We start from the raw sequence: 20,915 nt of genomic DNA on the forward strand, positions 1-20,915 counted from the left end.
TTGTATCCTATCATCTTTGGCCCAGGTAAAGCCTCCCCTCCCAAGTGGTTGATTGTGATGCAGCCCACCTGTTCCTCATGCTGCCAACCCCCAAACCCAACACACTCACAGCTGCTGACCATGCTGGAACCTTCGGGCCAACACCTGCGTCATGAAAATCAGTTCCCTTCACAGGAGTTTCCTTTCCTTTTCTTTCTCTTCTTTTTCTTTTTTGAGACAGAGTTTTGCTCTTGTTGCCCAGACTGGAGTGCAATGGCGCAATCTCAGCTCACTGCAACCTCCACCTCCCGGGTTCAAGCGATTTTCCTGCCTCAGCCTCCTGAGTAGCTGGGATTACAGGCATATGCAACTACACCCAGCTAATTTTGTATTTTTAGTAGAGACGGGGTTTCTCCATGTTGGTCAGGCTGGTCTCGAACTCCCGACCTCAGGTGATCCGCCCACCTTGGCCTCCCAAAGTGCTGGGATTACAGGTGTGAGCCACCACACCCGGACTCCTTTCTTTCTCTACCTTTCCTTCCCTTCCTTCCCTCCCTCCCTCCCTTCTTCCTTCCTTCCCTCCCTCCTTCCTTCCCTCCCTCCCTCCCTCCTTCCCTCCCTCCCTCCTTCCTTCCCTCCCTCCTTCCTTCCCTCCCTCCCTTCTTTCTTCCCTCCCTCCCTCCTTCCTTCCCTCCCTTCTTCCCTCCCTCCCTCCCTTCCTTCTTCCTTCCCTCCCTCCCTTCCTCCTTCCCTCCCTCCCTCCCTTCCTCCTTCCTTTTCTTCCCTTCCCATTTTTCTCTCTCTCTCTCTCTCTTTCTTTCTCTCCCTCCCTTTCTCTTTCTCTCTCTTCTTTTTTTTTTTTTTTTGAGATGGAATCTTGCTCTGTCGCCCAGGCTGGAGTGTGGTGGCGCGATCTCTGCTCACTGCAAGCTCTGCTACCCGGGTTCACGCCATTCTCCTGCCTCAGCCTCCCGAGCAGCTAGGACTACAGGTGCCTGCCACCACGCCCGGCTAATGTTTTGTATTTTTAGTAGAGACAGGGTTTCCCCATGTTAGTCAGGATGGTCTCGATCTCCTGACCTCATGATTGGCCTGCCTCGGCCTCCCAAAGTGCTGGGATTACTGGAGTGAGCCACCGCGCCTGGCCTCTCTTTTTTCTTTTACTTTCTCTTTTTTCTTTTTCTTTCTCTTCTTTTTCTCTTTCTCTCTTTTTCTTTCTTTTTCTTTCTCTTTTTCTTTCTCTCTCCCCCCTCTCTTTCTCTCTTTTTCTCTTTCTCTCCTTTCTCCTCTTTCTCTTCTGTCCTTTTCTTTTCTCTTTTTTTCTTTTTGTTTTTTGAGACGAAGTCTTGCTCTATCGCCAGGCTGGAGTGCAGTGGCGTGATTCCGGCTCACTGCAACCTCCACCTTCCAGGTTCGAGCAATTCTCCTGTCTCAGCCTCCTGAGTAGCTGGGATTACTACTAATTTTTGTATTTTTAGCAGACATGCGGTTTCATCATATTGGCCAGGTTGGTCTCAAACTCCTGACCTCAAGTGATCCACCCACCTCAGCCTCCCAAAGTGTTCTTTTCTTTTCTCCTCCTCCTCTTCCCCTTTCCTTTCCCTGTTTCTCTCAACAGAGTCTGGCTCTGTCGCCCAGGCTGGAGTGCAGTGGTACAATCATGGCTCACTGAAGCCTTAAACTCCTAGGCTCAAGTGATTCTCTTGCGTCAGTCTCCCAAGTAGCTGAGACTACAGGCCTGTGCCACCACCCTTGGCTCATCTTTTAAAAAAATTTATTTTCTTTTTCTTTCTTTCTTTCTTTCTTTCTTTTTTTTTTTTTTTTTTTTGAGGCGGGGGTCTTGTATGTTGCCCAGACTGGCTCAAACTCCTGGCCTCAAGTGATCTGCCCACCTTGGCCTCCCAAAATGCTGGGATTGCAGGCGTGAGCCACCACACCCAGCCCTGTTTTCCATTTTAACTGAAACGTCCTGACCAATAGTTTCCAGAAATGGCATTGGACTATTGTAGCTGCAAACCCAGGATGGGCTGGGCAGTCTTCTGCATACAAGTGTGTGTGTGTGCACGAAAATGATTGCTTTTCTTTTCCATAAACCCTCTTACAAGCTCCTGACGGCAGAAATGGGCTGTGTTTCCTGCTGTGTCACACAACACTCAGCTTGGCAGACGTTCAGTTCTCGAAGCCTTTTTCTCCCATCGAGGACAAGCACGCAGGTGGCTGTGTCTGTCACACACTGTACAGAGAGGCTGTTCCCAGACACTCCAGCCCCTGTTTCCACTTTCCTATTGCCTCCAGTGGTGATCGTGTGGGACAGCGTAAAATGCTAGGGTCCTGTTGTTCAAAGGCTGAAAAGTGAAATTTATGCTCATGGATAGATGGGTGAGTTGGCAGTGATTGAAAATAAATGGGGCTAGGTGTGGTGGCTCATGCCTGTAATCCCAACACTCTGGGAGGCCAAGGCGTGGGGACCACCTGAAGTCAGGAGTTCGAGACCAGCCTGGCCAACGTGGTGAAACCGCATCTCTACTAAAAACACAAAAATTAGCCAGGTGGGGTGGCAGACGCGTCATCCCAGCTACTCGGTAGGCTGAGGCAGGAGAATCACTTGAACCCAGGAGATGGAGGTTGCAGTGAGCCAAGATCACGCCACAGCACTTCATCCTGGCTGACAGAGCAAGATTGTCTCAAAAAAAAAATAAATAAATAAAAATAAATTGACTACTCACAGGAGTACTTTGATCTCTGTTGGGAGGTAAAGAACCACTATTTCTTTACAATTCTTTTCAATAGAGTCAGGGTTTTGTCATGTTGCCCAGGCTGGCCTGGAACTCCTGGGTTCAAGCGATTCACCTGCCTCGGCTTCCCAAAGTGCTGGGATTACAGGTGCACCCAGTCTACAACCTTTTCTCTCTTTCCTTTCTCTCTTTCCTTTCTTCCTTTCTTTCCTTTCTTTCTTTTTTTCCTTTCCTCATTTCCTTTCTTTCCTTTCTTTTCTTTCTTCCTCTCAACAGGGTCTCACTCTGTCACCCAGGCTGGAGTGCAGTGGCATAATCTCAGCTCACTGCAACCTCCGTCTCCCAGGTTCAAGTGACTCTCCTGACTTAGCCTCCCGAGTAGCTGGGATTACAGGTGTGAGCCACCACGCCCAGCTAATTTTTCTATTTTTAGTAGACACAGAGTCTCATCATGTTGGCCAGGCTGGTCTTGAACTCCTGACTTCAAGTGATTTGCCTGCCTCGGCCTTCCAAAGTGCTGGGATTACAGGTGTGAGCCACAGTGCCCAGACTAAAACCACTCTTGCTTAAAGCTTTGTGGCTAAAGTGATGACACCTTCTCCTCCTGCTGTGTCCTGGGCATAGCCGGGGGCATAGCTGGGCATTTCTACACTGCCACAGGCTCATTTTCTGGTAGGTCTTCACTTGAGCCAAGCCAGAGGAGTGGGCCTGGGGTGACATTGGCCTTCAGCAGGCTCAGTGGCGGAGCAAGGGAGATGTGGGAGGATCTAGAAAAGGGGTTAGGCTGGGCGTGGTGGCTCACGCCTGTAATCCCAGCACTTTGGGAGGCCAAGGCAGGTGGGTCATTTGAGGTCAAGAGTTCGAGACCAGCCTGGCCAACATGGTGAAACCCCGTCTCTACCAAAAATACAAAAATTAGCTGGGCGTAGTGGTGGGTGCCTGTAATCCCAGCTACTAGGAGGCTGAGACAGAAGAATTGCTTGAACTTGGGAGGCAGAGGTTGCAGTGAGCCGAGATCACACCACTGCACTCCAGCCTGGGTGATAGAGCGAGACTCAGTGTCAAAATAGAAAAGAAAAGGGTAAGTATGGTGGTCACACCTGTAATCCCAGAACTTTGGGAGGCTGAGGTGGGATGATTGCTTAAGTCCAGGCATTTTGAGACCAGCCTGGGCAACATAGCAAGACCCCATCTTTATAAAAAATAATACTAAGCTGGGTGTGGTGGCAGCGGCCTATAGTCCCAGCTACTCAGGAGACTGAGGTGGGAGGATAGCTCAAGCCCAGGAGTTGGAGGCTGCAGTGAGCTATGATTATGCAATTGTACTCCAGCCTGGGCAACAAAGCAAGACCCCATCTCTACATAAAAATTTAAGAATTAGCTAGGCATGGTGACCTGTGCCTATAATCCCAGCTACTCAGGAGGCTGAGGCAGGAGGATTGCTTGAGCCCAGGAGTTTGAGACTAGAGTGAGCTATGATCATGCTACTGCACTCCAGCCTGGGTAACAGAGCAAGACTCTATCTCTTTAAAAAAAAATAAAATAAAATAAAATAAAATGTGGGCCGGGCGCAGTGGCTCACGCCTGTAATCCCAGCACTTTGGGAGGCCGAGGCGGGTGGATCACAAGGTCGAGACGATCCTGGCTGACACATTGAAACCCTGTCTCTACTAAAAATACAAAAAATTAGCCGGGCATGGTGGCGGGCTCCTGTAGTCCCAGCTACTCGGGAGGCTAAGGCCGGAGAATGGTGTGAACCAGGGAGGTGGAGCTTGCAGTGAGATGAGATAGCGCCACTGCACTCCAGCCTGGGTGACAGAGCAAGACTCCGTCTCGAAAAAAAGAGAAAAAATGCGGAGTGCTGAGGTGGAGGGCTCAGAGAGGGCAGAACTGTGCAGATGGCAGGGCTGGGAGTGATGGGTAGGCAGGGCTGGGATAATCAGCTGAGCTCAGGTGGGGTGAGTATGGCTGGTGGTGGAGCAGCCCGCACTGGGCCTGGGTGAATGTGCATAGTACAGACATCAGGAGCAAGGGGGGGGACCCTGAATGGTGCAAGGAGAGGCTGCAGGAGATGTGACAGCTGCCCTGTCCCTTGGCTTCAAGCAACAGTGTGGCTTAGGTGGCACTTTGGTTGCCTCTGTGACCCCAGGCTGATAAAACCACCCAATCACATGGCAGCTACTTCTACCAGAAGGTGAATGCCCATCAGGCAATGGGACCCTCCTCTGCATCCCCCGCGTTTGCCTAAACCCCAGACGAGCAGGGCCAGCTGCTGTTCCAGCATCTGTGCTAGAGCTTGGCTCACACTGTTCCACTGCCTGGAATGCCAGCCTGTGTCCTCTCCTCCGGCCCATTAGGAAGGGGGAAACTGAGACATCATGGCAGAGCCTATAAGATGTTATCAACATTCTATGTCAATTTATTTTTTATTTTTTAATTTGCTTTTTTTTTTTTTTTTTTTGAGATAGAGTCTAGCTCTGTCACCCAGGCTGGAGTGCAGTGGCATGATCTCAGCTCACTGAAACCTCTACCTCCCGGGTTCAACCAATCCTCCCACCTCAGCCTCCCGAGTAGCTGGGACTACAGGCATGTGCCACCATGCCTGGCTAATTTTTGTATTTTTAGTAGAGAGGGGGTTTCACCTTGTTGGCCAGGCTGGTCTCGAACTCCTGACCTCAAGTGATCTACCCACCTCAGCCTCCCAAAGTGCTGGGATTTCAGGCGTGAGTCACCATGCCTGGCCATGCCAATGAATTTAAATATTTGGATAAAACCAACAACTTTCTAGAAAATTACTGAAACTGACACAAGAAATTGAATCTGTAACTTAAAATCCCCCCACCACGGCCCAGCGCGGTGGCACATGACTGTAATTCCAGCAGTTTGGGAGGGTAAGGTGGGAAGAACTCGTGAGGCCAGGAGTTCAAGACCACCCTGGGCAACATAGCAAGACCCCCCCCCGCCTCTGTCTCTACAAAAAATTTCCAAATTAGCTGGGCATGGTGGTACATGCCTGTAGCCCCAGTTGCTCGGGAAGTAAGGAGGAAGAATTGTCTGAACACAGGAGGTCGGGGCTGCAGTGAGCTGTGATTGCATCTCTGCACTCTAGCCTGGGTGACAGAGTGAGACTCTATTTTTTTTTTTAAGACTTTAGAAAATGGCCTTCTGAGGACCTGGCTCTTGCCTTGAATGAATGGGGGGACCTCTTCACCCTTCAGACCCCCAGAATGGCAGGTTCCCTCTCCCCATGGGTATTTCTGCTGGGACTCTCTCTGGGTTCACCTGAAAGGTACGGAGCTCTTCAGCTCCCTTCCACTCTTCAGAAAAGACATCCCTCGCCACAGCCTGAGTCCACTGGAGCACACAGTTGATGACTTTTAGGCTGTTGATATTTCTCTGGTAACGTGTTTTTTTAAATTATTATTATTATTATTATTATTATTATTTTGAGATGGAGTCTTGCTGTGTTTCCTAGGCTGGAGTGCAGTGGCACAATCATAGCTCACTGCAGCCTCCACCTCCTGGGCTGAAGTGATCCTTCTGCCTCAACCTCCCACGTAGCTAGGACTACAGGCACATGCCACCATGCTGGTTAGTTTATTTTTTGTACAGACAAGGTCTTACTCTATTGCTCAGGCTGGTCTCAAACTCCTGGGCTTAAGCGATTGTCCCACCTTGGCCTCCCAAAGTGCTGGGATTACAGGCATGAGCCGCCATGCTGGGCCTCTTTGCTTAAAAAAAAAAAAGTCACTATTTGCTGTACCCCAGTTTCCATTTACCATGTGTTTGGTGTGCATCCTGCCCAGTCATCTGAGAAGGAAGTGCCAGGCATTCAATTATTTCCAAAAACTGGGTTTCCAGGTTTTGCCATTGAGAAATAAATTGGGATTTGGGTCAGGTGCAGTGGCTCATGCCTGTAATCCCAGAACTTTGGGAGGCCGAGGCAGGCAGATCACTTGAGGCCAGGAGTTCAAGACCAGCCTGGCCAACATGGCAAAACCCCGTCTCTACTTAAAATATGCTTTTAAAAAAGAAGAAAAAGAAAAAAGAAAATTAGCCGGGCATGGTGGTAGGTGCCTGTAATCCCATCTACTCGAGACGCTGAGGCAGGAGAACGGCTTGAGGTGGAGGTTGCAGTGAGCCGAGATTGCACAACTGCACTCCAGCCAGCCTGGGCGAAAGAAACCGGGATTTAGAAATGCCTCAGGTATTGGGCTCCTGTCTCCTCTTGCGGGGGTGGGGGAGAGTGGTATTTTCACGCCTTCCAGGAAGCAGGGGGGTGTCTCCAGTCCCATAACCTTCTTCTCACCTGGATTTGCCATGCTGGTGAGTGCTGCAAAAGTGCGGAGTGAGCCAAGCACACCTTGTCCCCTCCCTAGCTGGTCTCTCTGGGACAGCCTGGTCCACAGTTCCTTCTGCTTTTCCTAATGGAAGACCTTTGTGGTTTTATAACTTCACCTGTGACTGGCAGGTGCAAAGTGCTGGGAAACCCACGCGGTCAGTCTCCCCCGGCCTCCGCCCCGGTCCCTCTACTTCCTCCAATTCAGTGTCGTTCATAATAAAACGGATTTTGATTGCTATGCATCTGACACTGCTGTTTATGGCTTGGGGGATTACAAAGTTAGGAAAGGAAGAGGGGCTGGTATCAACCCCCAAACTAGCATGCTTACGTGGATTGCAAGGAGTCTGGCATGGTGATGTGTGCCTGCAATCTCGCAATGCGTCCGTTATGTGCGCTTGCCTTCGTCCAGCGTGGTTATCTGCACTGGCAATGCGTCTAGCATGGCTACCTGCGCTTGCGATGGGTCCGGCGTGGTTATGTGCGCTTGGCTGCATCTGGCGTGGTTATTTGCGCTTGCAATGCGTCCGGCAGGGTTATGAGCGCTTGCAATGGCTCCGGCACGATTATCTGTGCTCGCAATGAATACGGCAAGGTTATGTGTGCTTGCCTGCATCCGGCATGGTTATCTGCGCTTGCAATGTGTCCGGCACGGTTATGTGTGATTGCAGTGCCTCTGGCATGGTTATCAGCGCTTGCAGTGCATCTGTTACGTGCGCTTGCAATGTGTCTGGCATGGTTATGTGTGCTTGCAATGCTTCCGTTATGCGTGCTTGTACTTGCTGGGGATATGGACCAGCTGCATCGCCTTTGTTTCTCTCCATCCCACTGCCTCGTGATAACCACCATGCCAAAGCAGCAACTGTCCCCCACAATCTGAAGGACGTGACATCGAAGCTTCCCTTGAAACCTACTGAGGAGCTTGTAAGAAACTGATTTGGCACAAACAATCCCCACTGCAACTCACTCAATCCACAACGAGGACTTTTTTTTTTGAGACAGAGTCTCGCTCTGTCGCCCAGACTGGGCTTGAACTCCTGGGCTGAAGTGATCCTCCTGCCTCAGCCTCCTGAGTAGTGGGGAGTACAGGCATGCACTCCACACCAAGCTAATTTCTTAATTTTATTTTGTAGAGATGGGGTCTTGCTATATTGCTCAGGCTGGTCTAGATCTCCCAGGCTCAAGTGATCCTCCTGCCTTGGCTGGGATTACAGGCATGAGTCACTGCATCCAGCCCCCATCCCCCTTTTTTGGCTTAACCCCACCAAGATAAAGGGAACATGAATACAGTTAAAGGTAGAAAAGAGACGTCCACACAGTGTTAGGAGAAACATTACTAATGGCAACCCCTGGCTGAGCAAAGCTGAAGCCCAGGCTGGGTGCAGTGGCTCACGCCTGTAATCCCAGCACTTTGGGAGGTTGAGGCAGGTGGATCACGAGGTCAGGAGTTCAAGACCAGCCTGGCCAAGATGGTGAAACCCCATCTCTACTAAAAATACAAAAATTAGCTGGGTGTGGTGGTGGGGGCCTGTAATCCTAGCTACTTAGGAGGCTGAGGCAGGAGAATCGCTTAAACTCAGGAGGCGTAGTTTGCAGTGAGCAGAGATTGCACCACTGCACTCCAGCCTGGGCAACAGAGCAAAACTGTCTCAAAAAAAAAACCCTGAAGCCTAAGTTCTTCAGAGGCAAACACTCTTCGGGAGGGGAGTCAAAGAGGAAAAGGCTCTGGGATTGGTGGAAACATATACGCCAGAGGGTGGAGATGTGCAGTGGGCTGCAAACACGAGACCTGTTCAAAGTCAGAGTGAAGGCTGGGCACAGTGGCTCATGCCTGTAACCCCAGCACTTTGGGAAGCCAAAGCAGGAGACTCTCTTGAGGCCAGGAGTTCGAGACCAGCCTGGGCAACATAGTGAGACCCCCATCCCTACAAAAAATAAAAATAGAAAAATTAGCCAGATGTGGTGGTGCACACCTGTAGTTCTAGCTACTTGGGAGCCTGGGGTGGGAGGATTGCTTGAGCCCAGGAGCTGGAAGCTGCAGTGAGCTGTGATTGCACTACTGCACTCCAGCCTGGGAAACAGAGCCAGACCCTATGTCCCTCCTTTTTTTTTTTTTTTTTTTTTTGAGATGGAGTCTTGCTCTGTTACCAGGCTGGAATGCAATGGCATGGCCTCAGCTCACTGCAACCTCCGCCTCCCGGGTTCAAGCAATTCTCCCGCCTCAGCATCCTGAGTAGCTGGGACTACAGGCGCCCGCCACCGTGCCCAGCTAATTTTTGTATTTTTAGTAGAGATGGAGTTTCACCATGTTGGCCAAGATGGTCTCCATCTCCTGACTTCGTGATCCGACTGCCTGGGGCTCCCAAAGTGCTGGGATGACAGGGGTGAGCTAACCCTATGTCTTTAAAAAAAAAAAAAAGTTTAAATGAAGATTGGTAAGACATGAGACCCCCTCTACACTGGGCTGAGTGGGCGCTCGCCCCAGTCTGCAGAGGGAAAGAAAAGATCTGAACTTGGAGGTGTGAAAATGGAACCTCTCTAGAAAGCTGCACCCTGGCCAGCGACACCACAGCTGTGTCTCCTGGAGCTGGGAGCATCCCCACTTACACCTCAGGGAGGGAGTGGAGTATTCCCAGGTGCAGATATGGCCCGGTGCAGATACGAACCCAACCAAGGGAAAAGCCCTCTTGAGGGTCCTGCCGCTGTCCCCGTGACAAGTGCGAGGCAGCCCTGCCCCCTGGTGGCAGCACTCAGAACTGCATCAGCAGGTGGGCTGCCTTAGGACCGGGGGACTCCGCAGGCAACATAAATGCCCTTGTGGGTTACAATCTAATAAGAAAGATGGTCAATCATCTTATTAAAATAATCGGCCGGGCGCGGTGGCTCACGCCTGTAATCCCAGCACTTTGGGCGGCCCAGTCGGGCAGATCACGAGGTCAGGAGATCGAGACCATCCTGGCTAACACGGTGAAACCCTGTCTCTACTAAAAATACAAAAATTACCCAGGCGTGTGGCGGGCACCTGTAGTCCCAGCTACTCCGGAGGCTGAGGCAGGAGAATCGCTTGAACCCGGGAGGCAGAGCTTGCAGTGAGCCGAGATCGCGCCACTGCACTCCAGCCTGGGCGACAGAGTGAGACTCCGTCTCAAAAAAAGAAAAAAAAAATTAGCCTGGCGTGCTAGCCTATAATCCCAGCTACTTGGGAGGTGGAGGAAGGAGAATTGCTTGAACCCGGGAGGCGGAGGTTGCAGTGAGCCGAGATTGCACCACTGCACTCCAGCCTGGGCAACAGAGGCAGACTCTGTCTCAAAAAGAAAAAAAAAAAATTACTGCTGTGAAGGGAACAAGGGGCTGAAGGAAGTAATTACAGAGGGGCCAGGGACGGGGTGGCATTTATGAGAGGTTGGGGATGAGATTTTGAAGATGGTCTCTGGGTTCCAGGCCGAGCTCACTCTGGTGCTCCTCTGGGCGGTGGAGCGGGGCTCTTCGCTGGGCTGCTTATTCCAGGCTCTGAGCTCTGGGCGGTGGGCTCAGGCTCTCCCAGGGATGTCGGTGTCTTTGCGGTTGCCACTGCCCAGTGGCCTGGGTTCTGCTTCTCCTCTGGACTCAGGTTCTCTCTGGGGCTGACAAGACCCAGGTGGGCAGAGAATGAGGTGAAGGCTTGAAGACCAAATCATGGGAGATGCCGGGAATGGGTGGTGCAGCGTCTGCCTGGCCGCAGCCCTGGGTGGGAGGCGCTCATGGCAGCGGTATGTCCACTCTGACCGCAATTTCCCATCAATATCCAGACCTGTGCCTGCAACATCAAGACCTGTGCCTGTTCCTAAAGAGTGCAGGTACCTGAAGCCCCACAAGGGCTCCCCCTCTACAAGACCTGCCCCCAGGATCTTAGGGCCTGGGAAAAGCAGGAGCTAAGATGAGGGTTTTGGGGGAGAGGAGGGGACCCCTTCATTGACTCCATGGACCAGCCTCAAAACAGAGATGGAGGCAGAGATGTTCAGAGATAGTACCAGTGTCAAGGAAACTCCTGTGTCGCCCCTAGGTCAGGCTGCCCTGGAGAGAAGTCCAGAGCCCCTGGAGGGGATAGACTGAGCTAGAGAGATAAGGGGGTGGCTGGTGCTCCCCTACTTCATCAGATAGGACTGTGAATCCTGGGAGAAGGCTGGGAGTCCGAGGATATGGGAGAACATTCACAGCTGAGAAGTAAAGGAGAGGGTGGGCGCGGCAGCTCATGCCTGTAATCCCAGCACTTTGGGAGGCCGAGGTGGGCAGATGACTTGAGCTCAGGGGTTCAAGGCCAGCCTGGGCAACATGGCGAAACCCCGTCTCTACCAAAAATTACAAAAACTAGCTGGGCATGGTGGTACGTGCCTGTAGTCCCAGCTACTTGGGAGGCTGAGGTGGGAGGATCGCTTGAGCCCAGGAAGCAGAGGTTGCAGTGAGCTGAGATCACACTACTGTATTCCAGCCTGGGTGACCGAGCGAGACTCTGTCTTAAAAGGAAGAAGTAAAAGACTGATTCATCCCCTCCTGGACACATAGCCCCTCTAGAGCTGTCTTTGACAGTCTGGGCTGCCATAACAAAGTCCCATAGACTGGCTGCCTTATCAACAATAGACATCTATTTCTCACAACTCTGGAGACTGAAGATCTGAGATCAGGGTACATGGTCAGCTTCTGGTGAGGGTCCTCTTCTGGGTTCCAGATCACAGACCTTCTAGTTGTGTCTTCAAGTGGTGGAAAAAGAGGGCGCTCTCTGGGGTCCCATTGATTGACGGATTGATTGATTGAGATGGAGTTTCACTCTTGTCGCCCAGGCTGGAGTGCAGTGGCATGATCTCGGCTCACTGCAACCTCCACCTCCCCGGTTCAAGCCATTCTCCTGCCTCAGCCTCCCAAGTAGCTGGGATTACAGGCATCTGCCACCATGCCCAGCTAATTTTTTGTATTTTTAGTAGAGACGGGGTTTCACCATGTTGAGCAGGCTGGTCTTGAATTTCTGACCTCATGATCCTCCTGCCTCAGCCTCCTTAAGTGCAGGCATTACAGGTGTTAGCCACTGCACCCGGCCATCCCTTTTATTAATATAAGGGCACTATGCCATTCGTGAGGGTAACACCCTCATGACCCAATCACCTCCCAAAGGCCCATGTCTCATAATACCATTACCTTGGAGGGTAGGTTTCAACGTATAAATGTTGGGGGGAACATGTTCAGTCTACTGCAAGAGCAATGGGGTAAGTTTCAGTATTGGGGTGTGCATGAAATGGGGGACAATATTGCAGGCAAAGACACTGGCTGAGAGCAACCCCTCCAGCCCGTACCCCAAATACCCCATTAAGATCTCATTTATTTGTCCACAAAATGGGAACAGAAATAGCACTTTGGCCAGGCGCGGTGGCTCACGCCTGTAATCCCAGCACTTTGGGAGGCCCAGGTGAGTGGATCACGAGGTCAGGAGTTTGAGACAGGCCTGGCCAATATGGTAAAACCCCTTCTCTACTAATATTACAAAAATTAGCCGGGCATGGTGGCTCATCCCTGTAATCCCAGCTACTCAGGAGGCTGAGGCAGAGAGAATCACTTGAACCCATGAGGCGGAGGTTGCAGTAAGCCGAGATTGCACTACAGCCTGGGCAACAAGAGTGAAACTCTGTCTCCAAAAAAAAAAAAAAAAAAAGAAGGAAGAAATAGCACTGCCCATGGGAATGGGATTCCCGCCCTCTTGGGCTGCTGTGTTTGGCTCCAGAGTGTAGAGCCTGGGCTTGTGAAGACAGGGGGACCCTTCCAGGCCTCTAATTTCCTGAAGCCATTTGTGGGGACTCCTGAACACACCTGGAGGAAGTCCCTCCTCTCTCCAGAAGAACAGGGCAAAACACTGCCCTCTGATGACAAATTGTAGTTGCTTTTCTCAGGAGCACTGAGCTTTAATTTTTTTTTTTTTTTTTTTTCCTGAGACAGAGTCTTGCTTTGTCACCAGGTTGGAGTGCAGTGGCGCAAACGGAGTCTCACTCTGTTTCCCAGGCTGGAGTGCAATGGCGCAGTCTCGGCTCACTGCAACCTCCGCCTCCCAGGTTCAAGCGATTCTCCTGCCTCAGCCTCCTGAGTAGCTGAGATTATAGGCACCCACCACCACGCCCAGCTAATTTTTGTATTTTTAGTGGAGACGAGGTTTCACCATGGTGGCTGGGATGGTTTTGATCTCCTGAACTCGTGATCCACCCGCCTTTGCCTCCCAAAGTGCTGAGATTACAGGCGTGAGCTACCGCTCCGGCCTGATTCTTAATTTTTGTTCCGCAAACGCCCTCCTTCTGCCCTCAGGCCTGGGAGGAAAATGCTCCTTCTCTAACTCCGTGGAGTCTCTGCCCCAAGGGGATCCACCAAACAGGAAATTCAGGATTCCAATTCGTAGGGACAAGTACCAAATTTCCTTCCAGAAAGCTTGACAAATTACCCTCCACCAACTGCATGCAAGAAAACCTCTCACCTCTGCCAGGCTGGTTAGAAACTTACAAATTTTTTGCCAATATTTTTGCAAAAACACAGTATTGCATTTACAATTTTTTCATTTGCTGAATCAAAGGTAAGTTGGGAGGCAGGATCACTTCCAGAACAGCAGAATAAACACCTCTGATAATCGGCCAGGCGCAGCGGCTCACGCCTGTAATCCCAGCACTTTGGGAGGCTGAGGCAGGCAGATCATGAGGTCAGGAGTTTGAGACCAGTCTGGCCAATGTGGTGAAACCCTATCTCTACTAAAAATACAAAAATTAGCCAGGCCTGGTGGTGCACGCCTGTAGTCCCAGCTACTTGGGAGGCTGAGGCAGGAGAATTGCTTGAACCTGGGAGGCGGAGGTTGAAGTGAGCTAAGATCGCACCACTGCACTCCAGCCTGGGCGACAGAGGGAGACTCCGTCTCCAAACAAAAAAAACCCCAAAATAACTGAAAATCTTCTCCTCCATAAAAGCCACACAAATCCTGGCAAAAATGGTCAAAACCAACTTCTTCATAACTTTAGAAATTAACCAAAGGCTTATAACAATTCGGGGAGTTTAAGAAAAATACCTGAATATCTCTAAGATTGTCAGTCGAGAAAAATGATGAGACAAGCGTCAATTATTTTAGGAGGTTTATTCGCCAAAGTTAACGATGCACACCTGGGAGACAGGTCTATGTCTTTCTCCAAGAGTAATTTTGAGACTCCACCGTTAAAGGGGAAAGGGCGAGATATTGAGAAGTACACAATTTTCATGTAAGAAGGAGGTAGGAAAAATAGTCATTCATGCCTGTTGTCTGGTTCAGTGAATCTGCTTCTCCCCGCCCCCAAAGAGGGTCTCATTCTGTTGCCCAGGCTGGAGTGCAGTGGCACAATCTCGGCTCACTGCAACCTCCGCCTCCTGGGTTCAAGCGATTCTCCTGCCTCAGCCTCACAAATAGCTGGGATTACAGGTGCCCACCACCACGCCTGGCTAATATATGTATTTTTAGTAGAGACAGGGTTTCACCATGTTGCCCGGGGTAGGTCTCGAACTCCTGACCTCAGGTGATCCGCCCGCCTCAGCCTCCCAAAGTGCTGGGATTACAGGCATGAGCCACCGTGCCTGGCCTGTACTTTTTTTTTTTTTTCTTTTTTTTTACATAAGATAACAGACAAAATGGGGCAGGGGAGCAATCAGATATGCATTTGTGTCTGGTGGGCAGGGGATTGACTGCACCTGTAAAAGGTAAGCTATCAGTTTACATTGCCCTGGTGAAATTTTCACAGAAACACCTTAAAGATCTTGCAGCTCACTAGGAATTTCCTTGTGAGCAAAATGTGAGGGAGGCTTGTAGCTTTTCATCTTGTAGCCATCTTATTTAGAAACCCAAAAATGGGGAGGCAGGTTTGCACAACCCAGTTCCCAGGTTGACTTTTCCCTTTGGCTTAACGAGTTTGAGGTCCCAAGATGTTTTTTTTTTTTTGAGATGGAGTCTCGCTCTGTCACCCAGGCTGGAGTGCAATGGCACGATCTTGGCTCATTGCAACCTCTGCCTCATAGATTCAAGCAGTTCTCCTGCCTCAGCCTCCTGAGTATCTGGGATTACAGGTGCCCACCACCACACCTAGCTAATTTTTGTATTTTTAGCAGAGATGGGGTTTCACCATGTTGGCCAGGCTGGTCACGAACTCCTGACCTCAGGTGATCTGCCCGTCTCAGCCTCCCAAAGTGCTGGGATTACAGGTGTGAACCACCATGCCCAGCCTGGGGTCCCAAGATTTAATTTCCTTTCACGAGACCAATGAGCTTGTAGCATGTGACCTTCCCATTTCCTTCTTCCCAACTCTGATAGCCTTAAAATCCAATAGGTTTGGCCAGGTGCACACTTGTAATCCCAGCACTTTGGGAGCTAAGGTGGGTGAATTGCTTGAGCCCAGGAGTTTAAGACCAGCCTGGGCAAGATGGCGAGACCCCATATCTACAAAAAATACAAAAATTAGCTAGGCGTGGTGGCACAAGCCTGTAGTCTCAGGTACTTGGGAGGCTGAAGTGGAAGGATCGCCTGAACCCGGGAAGTTGAGGCTGCAGTGAGCCATGATCATGCCACTGTACTCCAATCTGAGCAATGGGGGTGAGACCCTTCCATCTCAAAAAAAAAAAAAAAAAAAAAACAAACCCAACAGCCTTTACCCACAGTAGCTGTAAAAACCAGCACTTTAGGCCGGGCGTGGTGGCTCACACCTGTAATCCCAGCACTTTGGGAGGCCAAGGCGGGCGGATCACGAGGTCAGGAGATTGAGACCATCCTGGCTAACATGGTGAAACCCCATCTCTACTAAAAATACAAAAAATTTGCTGGGCGTGGTGGCGGGCGCCTGTAGTCCCAGCTACTGGGGAGGCTGAGGCAGGAGAATGGCGTGAACCCGGGAGGCGGAGTTTGCAGTGAGCAGAGATCGTGCCACTGCACTCCAGCCTGGGCGACAATGCGAGACTGTCTCAATAAAAAAAAAAAAAAAAAAAAAAAAAAAAAAACCATCTTGAGAGAAAATGGGTTTGAAACTCGCCAAAAAGCCCTATCTTCAGAGAATTGTCAGTACTTCACCTATAAGGCAACTGTCTAGAAAAGCCCCACTCAAATGACTTTTTAAATTTTTTCCTTTGAGGTAAAGTCTTGCTCTGTTGCCAGGCTGGAGTGCAGTGGTGCGATCTTGGCTCACTGCAGGCTCCGCCTCCCGGGTTCACGCCATTCTCCCGCCTCAGCCTCCCGAGCAGCTGGGACTACAGGCACCCGCCACCTCGCCCAGGGTAATTTGTTTTTTGCATTTTTAGTACAGACGGGGTTTCACCATGTTAGCCAGGATGGTCTCGATCTCCTGACCTCGTGATCCACCCGCCTCGGCCTCCCAAAGTGCTGGAATTACAGGTGTGAGCCACCGCGCCCGGCCTACCCAGCTAATTTTTGTATTTTTAGTAGAAACAGGGTTTCACCATGTTGGCCAGGATGGTCTCGATCTCTTGACCTCGTGATCCACCCTCCTTGGCCTCCCAAAGTGCTGTGATTATAGATGTGAGCCACCGCGCCCGGCCTCAGAGGACTTTTATTCACTTTCAGTAACAACTCCCTTAGAAGGTTAATACCCTATTCCCAGGACATTTCTCAAAAACAATCAGTAGCAATTGAATAACATTGCAGCTCCCTGGGGTGGCAGTACCAGCTAAGACACACAAGAGGCTGGCCAAAAAGCATAAAATGATAATTTCGAGCATGAGAGGTCTATACAGGGTTTTGAAAAGGTCTAACATGTTCCAGTGATCTAGAAGGACATACAATATATAAGGCCATGCAGATGCCTGTGAAATACCATGGACACCTCCAATGTCTCACATCTGTTGTCCTTAGATTCTGAACTGGCAGGAAGTGAAAGCTAAGCGCAGGCTTGTCAACTACTGGGGTGTTGAAGATGGACCCCAACACACAGGGGACCCTTGGCAAAAACTGGAAGACTTACTCGCTTAAAGCATTTAAGGAAACCTGTACAGTCGCTAGCTGAACACTAAACTGAGCAGAGACGAGAACCAAGAGCAAGAAAATCTGAAAACGGGGAAGGAAATCTGATTACCAGAGTTACCATAATACAGTATTTAAAATCTCCAGTTTTTGTTTGTTTTTTGTTTGTTTTTTTCGTTTGTTTTTTTCTTTTGTTTTTTTGAGACACAGTCTTGCTCTGTTGCCCAGGCTGGAGTGCAGTGGCACATTCTCAGCTCACTGCAACCTCCGTCTCCCCGGTTCAAGTGTTTCTCCTGCCTCAGCCTCCGGTGTAGCTGGGATTATAGGCACCCGCCACCATGCCTGGCTAATTTTTGTATTTTTAGTAGAGACGGGGTTTCACCATCTTGGCCTGGCTGGCCTCGAACTCCTGACCTCATGATCCACCCTCCTCAGTCTCCCAAAGTGCTGGGATTACAGGCGTGAGCCACCACACCTGGCCCTAAAATCTCCATTTTTATGCAGAAAAAGTGATACATGCAAAGAAACAGAAATGTGTGGCTCATACACAAAATATATAAAAAGTAGTCAATACGAACTGGCCCTGAGGAGTTCCAGGGTTGGGCTTACTAGACGAAGACTTGAAGCTGTTATAAATATGTTCAAATAACTAAAGGAAATGTTGTCTTAAGCTCAGGACTTCGGGACCAGCCTGAGCAACATACACCCCCATCTCTACAAAAGTTTTAAAAATTAGGTGGGCATGGTGGCACATTCCTGTAGTCCCAACTACTCAGGAAGCACTTGAGCCCAGAGACTGAAGCTACAGTGAGCTATGATCATGTCACTGCACTCTAGACTGGTGACAGAGTGAGACCCTGTCTCAAAAAATCAAAAACAGAAATCCAGTAACAGCAAAAAACACTGTTTTGGAGCCACCATGCCTGGCTCCAAAAAACACTCCAAAAAACTTTTAGAACTGATAAATTTAGTAAAGTTATAGGATATAAAAATCAACATATAAACACCAGACGGGGTGGCTCACGCCTGTAATCAGACTCCATGTGTCAGGTGGTCAGTCAGTCATCACTCGAACTCCCAACCTCGGGTGATCCACCCGCCTCATTATTCTACTTCCACGAGATCAACATTTTTAGCTTTCACATATAAGTGAGAACTTGTGGTATTTATCTTCCTGTGCCTGGCTTATTTCACTTAACCTAGTATTCTCTAGGCTCATCCATGTGGCTCCAAATAACAGGATTTTACTCTTTTTATGGCTGAATCGTATTTCATTGTGATCTATAACACTTATTTATCCATTCATCTCTTGATGGACACTCAGATTGATTCCAAATCTTGGCTATTGTGAAAAGTGCTGCAATCCACACGGGAGTGCGGGTGTCTCTTCAACACAGAGACTTCCTTTTCTTTGGATATGTATGCTAGAGGGGGATTGCTGGATCATATGGTTGTTGTATTTTTTATTTTTTTGAGGAACTTCCATACTGTTTTCTACAATGATGGTACTAATTTACGGTCTGTCAACAGTGTCTAAGCGTTCCCCTTTCTCCATCTCCTCACCAGCGTTTGTTATTTTTGTCGTTTTGATAATAGCTTTTTCTTTTTTTTGAGATGGAATTTCACTCTTTTTCACCTGGGCTGGAGTGCAGTGGTGCGATCTCCGCTCACTGCAATCTCCGCCTCCCCGATTCAAGCGATTCTTCTGCCTCAGCCTCCTGAGTAGCTGGGATTACAGGCGCCTGCCACCACGCCCAGCTAATTTTTGTATTTTTGGTAGGGACAGGGTTTCATCATGTTGGCCAGGCTGGTCTTGAGCTCCTGACCTCAGGTGATCCTCTTGCCTTGGCCTCCCAAAGTGCTGGGATTACAGTCATGAGCCACCATGCCTGGCTTTTTTTTTTTTTTTTGAGAGACAGAGTCTTACTCTTGTTGTCCAGGCTGGTGTGCAATGGCACGATTTTGGCTCACTGCAACCTCTGCCTCCTGAGTTCAAGTGATTCTCCTGCCTCAGCCTCCCCGGTAGCTGGGATTACAGGTGCTTGCCACCATACCTGGCTAATTTTTGTATTATTAGCAGAGACGGGGTTTCACCATATTGGCCAGGCTGGTCTTGAACTCCTGACCTCAAGTAATCCACCCACCACAGCCTCCCAAAGTGCTGGGATTACAGGTGTGAGCCACCTTGTCTGGCCAATAATAGCTATTCTAACTGGGGTGAGATGATATCTCATTGTGGTTTTGATTTACCATTCCCTGATTATTAGTGATGTTGAGCCTTTTTTCATAGATCTTGAGCCATTTGTATGTCTTCTTTTGAGAAACGTCTATTTAGCTCACTTGCCCATAAAAAAAGTTGGATTATCTGTTTTGCTGTTGAGTGTTTGAGTTATTTTTATAGTCTAGATATTAATCTCCTGTTAGATAAGTAGTTTGCAAATATTTTCTCCCATTTTGCAGGTTGTCTTTTCACTCTGTCAACTGTTTCCTTTGTTGTGCAGAATCTTTAGTGTGACATAATTCCATTTGTCTTTGTTGTTGTTGTTGCTGCCTGTGCTATTTTTTTTTTTTTTTTTTTTTGGACACGGAGTCTCACTCTGTTGCCCAGGCTGGAGTGTAGGGGTGCAATCTCAGCTCACTGCAACCTCCACCTCCTAGGTTCTAGCCATTCTCCTGCCTCAGCCTCCCAAGTAGCTGGGACTACAGGCATGTGCCACCACGCCTGGCTAATTTTTAGATTTTTAGTAGAGCTGGGTTTCACCATGTTGGCCAGGCTGGTCTCGAACTCTTAACCTCAAGTGATCTGCCCACCTCAGCCTCCCAGAGTGCTGGGATTACAGGTGTGAGCCATCGCAGCTGACCAAGATCTTGTTAATAAAAATTTTGCCCAGACCAGTGTCATGAAGTGTTTTCCCTGTGTTTTCTTCTAGTAATGTTATAGCTTTGGGTCTTATATTTAAGTCTTATATTCATTTTGAGTTGATTTTTGTATATGACGAGAAATGGGGATCAGGTTTGATCCTTCTGTTTATGTATGCCCAGTTTTTCTACCATTTACTGAAGAGACTATCCTTTCCCCAATAGATGTTCTTGACGCCTTTGTCAAAATTGCATCACCTGGCCAGGCACAGTGGCTCATGCCTGTAACCCCAGCACTTTGGAAGGCTGAAGTGGGTGGACTGCTTGAGCCCAGGAGTTTGAGACCAGGCTGCGCAACATGGTGAAACTCTGTCTCTACAAAACACACACACACACACAAATAGCTAGGTGTGATGGTGCATGCCTGTGGTCCTAGCTACTTGAAAGGCTGAAGTGGAAGAATCACCTGAGCCTGGGGAGGTCAAGGCTGCAGGAAGCTGTGATTGCACCACTGCACTCTAGCCTGGGTGACAGAGTAAGAAACCATCTCAAAAAAAAAAAATTGACTGTAGATGTATGGATTTATTTCTGGGTTCTCTATTCTGTTCCATTGGTCTGTGTGTCTGTTTTTATGCCAGTGCCATGAGGCTTTAATTACTGTAGCTTTGTAGTATATTTTGAAGTCATTTAGTGTTATGCCTTCAGCTTCGTTCTTGCTCACGACTTCTTTGGCTATTTGGAGTTTTTGGTGGCTCTATATGAATTTTAGGATTGTTTTTGCTATTTCTGTGAAGAATGTCTTGGTATTTTGATAGGGATTGCATTGAATCTGTAGATTGCTGTTGGTGGTCTGATCATTTTCACAGTATGAATTCTTGCGATCCATGAGCATAAGGTGTCTTTCCATTTTTCTGTGTGTCCTCTTCAATTTATTTCACCGGTGTTTTATAGTTTCCCCTTCAGAGACCTTTCTCCTCCTTGGTTAACTTTATTACTAGGTACTTTTTATAGCTAC

This window comes from Pan paniscus, chromosome 6 (genome assembly GCF_029289425.2).
Source record: "Pan paniscus chromosome 6, NHGRI_mPanPan1-v2.0_pri, whole genome shotgun sequence".
In the NCBI taxonomy this organism is placed as follows: domain Eukaryota; kingdom Metazoa; phylum Chordata; class Mammalia; order Primates; family Hominidae; genus Pan; species Pan paniscus.